Source organism: Hylobates moloch, unplaced genomic scaffold, assembly GCF_009828535.3.
Source record: "Hylobates moloch isolate HMO894 unplaced genomic scaffold, HMol_V3 SCAFFOLD_5, whole genome shotgun sequence".
In the NCBI taxonomy this organism is placed as follows: Eukaryota; Metazoa; Chordata; class Mammalia; order Primates; family Hylobatidae; genus Hylobates; species Hylobates moloch.
In genome coordinates, this window is record NW_026652280.1 from 32,326,234 (window position 1) to 32,332,409 (window position 6,176).

Genomic DNA, 6,176 nt, shown 5'->3' on the forward strand with positions numbered 1-6,176 from the left:
CATCCTCCCAGCGAAAGAAGATTCCCCAGAGCAACGGCACCATGGGGGCGCGAGGTCCTTTTCTTCACCAAAACCTCGCTCCATAGCACTCACGCTTCCCTTCTCCTTGGAAACTCCACGCTGGAGCCTGGGGACCTACGAGGTCTCTCCTATCCAACCCCTGGGACGCTCACAACACGCGGGAACTTTATTCTCAGATCCCGCCAAGTTAGGGGTGGGAGGAAGCGAACAGGTCGAGTTTGACCTGCTTGCGCTGTCTCCCTCGATTATGAAATGGAAAGACCATGAGTGATTCGCTCTGCAATGCTGTCTCCATTTCTTGTCCTGACAGAGGGCTGGTCTCAACTGACATAGTTACAGATGTGGGCTTAACCCCAGCCCCGCTCCCAAGCAGAGGAGAAGAGAGAGAAAGAGGGAAAAGCAGAGGTCTGGGCTCTCCCTTCAGATATTCACCTCTCTAGCCAACAGTTTTCTTCTCCCCTCACCTCCCCACCACGCAGAAAATCAGTCTCATTTGTACAGAAGCTTCTCCCGGGTACAGGGTCGGGGAGCGTGCAGAGGGTAGCCGGAGCTGAGAGCTAAGGCCGAACCTAGATTTTTCATGAGACTGTAGCAAAATGAAAGAAGAACCAGGGACAGAGGGTGGATATGTGCCACACCGGGCGACTGGATCTGGCCTTAGGCGAGAGAAGCTCTTTTAACCCGGGGATTTGCTTCTTAACTGTGGCCCGGCCCCACCCCACTGCCACCCCACCCAACAGGTTTGCAAACCACGTTTCAAGCCCGAGGGAGCTTTGCAGGTCCAAGCTCCCGGGACGCCAATGGGTCGCAAACCTGACTCGCTCACGCGCAAGGCGAGGGCCGGCGGCTGTCTGCGCGCGTGTGGACTTCGTGCACAGTCGGTCTGCAGTGCCTTCCACCCGCCAGCACGGGGCTGTTCTCTTAATGAATTACTAATGAGTTAAAATTGGGCAGCAGGCTTAATTAAAGCGTAGAGGCAATGTGTTTACCACATTGTAATTGAACTCATTAGGGCTATGGCTTTTTGTTTTTTAAGCAGCCGCCTTCCTTCTCTGTGTCGAATAATCTATGGGAAGAGTTTATTAGAGAAGGAGGGAGCAGGGCAGAAACAGTCCATCAATTCTTTCAATGAAAAAGATAGGACGAGGATGGGGAGGGGGAAACAACGCCTCCATTTCGCCGATGTCATGGTGGATCCAAGGCTAAACCGAGGCTTTCCAAGAAGTTGCAAGGGTAGGATGACCAGTGAGGGTTACCGGCACTTGGAAAGTTGCCAAAGAAGGAGCTAGGCCGGAGCCTGAAAGGCAAACTTTGTAATACCACGCAATTCTACCGAACTCCGTCTTCATCCCCTCCTGGAACGCTGGGCTCCAACTGGAACCTCTGGCCCGCGGTCTCCCCAACACGCAGTCTGACACTTCGTTATGAGATGGATTCGACTTTTTTTTTTTTTTTTTTTTTTTTAAAGCAGGCTGTGTTTGGTCCTAAAGCTTTCCTTCCTGGGGTTGCTGAGAAGGGCTCAGTCTTCCGTATCCAATCTTCCCAGCTCCCCTCCTGGAGACGCACAATGGGTTCTCATCTCACCGCAGGTGGTCGTTCCCCGGGAAAGTGTGGAAAGGGTGCCCCCTCCTAGTGGACTGCCCGTGGGCAGCACAGGAGAAGCGCACCTGCGCGTCCTGGGACAACCCTTCTGGCAAGGGAGTTCAAGCTGCCGGCCCAGGCTGCGCGCCCCCAGGGCGGATTGCTCCCTCCTGCCCCTGGTCCTATGCCAATTACTAGGTCTCCAGGCCTCGCCTCACTTCTGTCCTCCTTCGACCACTGGGCATGGAGGGGTGAAGGGTGGGGTGATGGGGCTGGGGCTGGCGCTGCGCTACTCGCCCTGCCCTGCCCTGCCTGACCAACAGGCGGCGTCAGAGACCCAGGTCTGAGGTGCGGAGTCGGGGGTGCGGATCTGAGCAAGCTAAGCCGAGAAGCAGGGCGCGAGGAGACCGACCCTCACCCTAAACTTACAAACTTGCCCAGGAGGAGAGTAGGAAGAGTTGAGCGGCTGCAGGAACCGCAGAGAAGGGGAGGGGTGGGACAGGACAGGGTCGCGGCGAAGGACCGGATCGCGAGCAGGAACGCAGAGGACCGCGGGCGGCGGCCGGCGGCGGCTGATCCGCGCGGGGGAGGCAGCAGGCGCGGCGGGAGGCAGAGCGCGGAGGAGCCGCGGAGCGCGGGGCAGGAGGGAGGACCTCGCGCAGGGGTCTGGAGACCGCGCGGGCGGCGCGGACAGGTAAGTGGCTTCGTCCTCCGCCCTCGGCCTCCTTTCCTTTGGAGAATACGGGGACCAAAGGGACTCCAGGAATTTCTAGCCCCTGGTACAGCCCCGCAGCTGACCTCGACCTCCTCCCTCCCCTCCACTTCAAACGCACACCCATTCCGAAGTCCCCATTCCGCACCATTTGTAAATTTTGTCAGTCTCCCACCCTGACCCTCCCCCACCCCATCCCACCTATGTCCGCCTGACCTGGGAGGTTGAGGTAAATTGTCTCTAATTTGTTGCTAAAAGATTAATTGCAGAAGGTGGGTCGATTTGATTAAGGCAATTAATCTTTGGTTACAGCGTTCTGGTGTCACTTGTGGGCGGGGGGGTGGGGGGGATCTGAAGAGAGCTAGGGAGAGAAGGCAAACGAGACTTTTTGGAGACGCTGTGGAAAGCGGCTCCCTAGCCGAGGACAGCATCCAGATCTTTGCCCCTGAACCTCCGCAGCCCGCAGCCCCCGAGCTCACGCCGGCGGTTTCAGCACTGCCAAGCTCGGACAGCGACTCCCGCGGGCGAGCCTAGTAACTTCCAGGTGCCGGGAGGTGAAGGAACGTAGGCAGCCGCAAGAGCTGACCCGGACGAGGGGTGCACCCCTAGCCCCGTCTCCGGCCCAACCACTGGGCTTCCCTTTCCCCACTGATTCAAAGCAGGATCCGGCCAAATAGACTCCCCGAAGACCCCAATTCTCAAACCGCCATAGGGGCGGGAAAGAGAGAAACCCCCCAAACGTCTCCTAGAAAAGTTCCCAAAGCTGGAGTTTTCTCTTTTCGTGAATAATTAACGTTGCTCATAAATAACTGATAGAGGCAGTGGAGAAGGGAAGAGGGAGGAGGCGAGCGAGAGCCAGAGCGGCCAAAGAGAGATCGAAGAGTTTGTTAAAGGACCATTAAGGACGGCTTACTGGGAACGGAATTCCTCCTAGATCACGCAGAGCGGTTCCACCCTGGCGAGGGGTAAAAGCAGAGAAGGGATGCGCCCAGGAGAGAGAAGATTGTGTTGACCAAGCCCGGGGCACCATTTCTGGACCCAATCTTGTACTCTCACCATCCTCTTACACCAACCCAGGGCTCTTCCCAGAGCCCCCTGGGAAGAGGGGGTCATCACCCCATCCCCATGTCTACGCCCAAAGTGCAGAAGGTCTAGGCTAGATAGTAGAGGCCCAGGGCTGAATCTGGGTTTTGAGCTCTGACAGTGCTGCTTAGGACTGTGGCAAGACTTGCCCAATTCCAACTAATTTGCATGCACCTCCCCAAAGCTCTCCTCACCCCATCTCAGACCATACCATTTCATTCTTTTCACACTGGCCCAAAGTCTTGAGACTTCAGTTTCCATCATGTTCATTCCCACCTGCTCACATTAGAACCTTCAAGAACACAGTCTTTACAGGGTCCCCCACACCCCCCAAACTGCCTTGCCCTCTCCCACTGCCCTTCTACCATCTCCAATTTCTGACTTTGTCTAAGGGTCTGGAGCATGCTGAACTCATGTCTTGTATCCATCCCAGCTCTGAATTGGGACTCGTGAGCAGGGATCTCAGAACCTGGAAGAAAGCCCAAGAAGAAACCCTTGCTCCTAGGCTGCAGGCCTATGCCAGGGCCTTTTGGCTCCTCTAGGAAACACTGACCTCCCACCAAATAGACTGCCTCAGATGGCCAGTACATGTTTTTAGAGTGAAACTCCTGAGAGCCCCTTAGCCAAGCAGCCAACACAGTCCTTCACAGGGGCTCATGGAGGCCATCCCACAGCAAAGCTATGTCTTTTCCTAGTGCAACTGGGCATAGGGCAGTATCTTCCCAGGGCAATGGCCCAGGGAAGAAGATACTGTAGACTGCACCAACCACCAATAGCTGTGAGATGAGGTTCTGACTTAGGGGGTAGGAAGGAGCCTCTTTCTGAGCTTGACCACTGGTCAACAGCATCCACCATGTCCTCTTCCAAAATGACCATCTCCTAACCTCTGAGTATTCCAAAGGCCAGACTGACTTCTGATATTTCTGGGCTAGGAGCTGGGAGTAGCTTCCAAAGAGAAAAATTTGTGGCCAACCCTCATAGAGTCTAGGCTTAGAACATTTGTGATGAGAATTTTCTCTTCTCTTTACCTAATATATAAGAAAACACTAAAACCAGTTTTCTTTTCTCACCTACCTCCTCCCCACCTCAACACTTCCATACCCTGATCTCTACCTTTTAAGAACAAGGAAGTTCTGAATGGGAAAAGAAAATGGAGGGAGAAGAGGAAATTCTTAGGGAATTGTCTCTCCACCTCAGTAGGGACATACCAACCCAGGAGGATTGCTGTGAAACTAGACAAAGGGGTAGGAGGAAATCAGATGAGGAGGAGGCTAGCCCTGGAGCCATGGGTTGTTTACTTCTCATATAAAATATAACTCCCCCAAGCAGGAAGTTACTGCAAACAAGTATCAATAATGAATGAATCTCCTGTAATAAAATACTTACATAATTAGCACAAGTCAAGTGGCTGCATTATGTTAACCTTTTGCAATTCTGAGCTGGAAAATTTTGCTCCAGAAATCCTCAGAATACCGTTTTCATTCTCAAGAGAGGGTGAAAACCAAGCGCTCACCCAGCCTTCCACTCTGTTATGATATGGTTTTCCATTTCTGAACCAGGACGTAAGTACTTCTGAAATATAACAGAAAACTCTCTTTGGTGAATTCAGAACAGTCATTAACATTCAGTTTTAAGTGAATGTTAACAGTAAATAAAGAAATCTCTTGATTGTAATAGTAGTAACAAAGCAATAATTGCCCAGTAGGTGGTCATCAGTAATGATAAATGTATCATTATTACTGTGTGAGTCTGGGAACTCAGTTTTGGAAACTACTTCAGACTTTTTAGTAGCATGGCTGGTTACAAAGCATTTCTTAGCCTGCAAAAGCCATATAATTTTATACACAATTTAGGTGAAAATAAATTTAAATCTGTATATTACATTTTTAATTTCAAGTTAGTAATTAAAGTTGGTTCATTATATCTCTTCTGAAACCCTCAGTGCTCATCTCCATGGTTTGTTTGTACAATTTGTTTCTAAGACACCCAAGGTTACACAGTTCTAAAAGATGGAAAATTTAATTATTTGCCAACATTAAGAGTTTGCCGATTATATCATAATGTGTCTTGAATAAGTTTGGGATGGTATTGCCTTTGGTCTGTTTAGCTGCGCTTTCACTTGGAAACCCTTAAGCTCCGTGACAGAAAGCCTTTTTTTTTCAAATTTTTTTTTTTGCTTAAAAAATAACTTTTAAATACACAAAAATAGAAAATTTCTCCCAACATTCTCTCTGCATATTCACTGGTTGCTGTATTTTCAGGAAAAAAAAAATCAATGACTCAAATTTCTATCACCCTCTTCCTTGGGACTTATTTTGCTAATATCTAATTTTATCTTTTGCTACCACTGAGTTAAAGTGTGCAGGCAGGAGAGAAGCTGAAGGCATTATGCTTATTGGGCAGTCAGAGAACACATGATAGTTTAATAGTGCATTAGGTAATGGGATCAAGCTTGATGGCAAAGTAGAAATTTTTCAGATGAGTTGAATGATGGGGGAGGGTAAGATAGAGAAAACAGTAGGAAAGGGAAAAAGAAAGGCTTTATTTCCTTAGGAAATAAAATTCAATGTTCCTTCCACCAGTGTCAGCTGGGGAGATGGTAAATGTACATCTCTCTCGTGACATGTCAACTACAATCTACAACCCCTCCCCCTACTCCCACTCCTTTGCTTCCCCTCCCCAAGCTTTAAAGGGTCCTGCTCTCTACACCCTCTCTGCATCCTCAGTTTTATTTACTTCTTAAACTGGTTGCTTAAAACAAAATAGCCAGTTGTAAAAT

At 50.3% G+C, this 6,176-nt stretch overlaps 1 long non-coding RNA gene across 1 annotated transcript in view; it reads right to left on the minus strand.

Annotated features, from left to right (window-relative positions):
* Positions 1-4,928, minus strand: part of LOC131383598 (uncharacterized) — a 28,909-nt gene extending 23,981 nt beyond the window's left edge. The window contains exon 1 of the long non-coding RNA XR_009213741.1: positions 4,784-4,928. This is a non-coding gene — a long non-coding RNA (uncharacterized LOC131383598). The remainder of the gene's footprint in view (positions 1-4,783) is intronic.
* Positions 4,929-6,176: the final 1,248 nt, after the last annotated feature.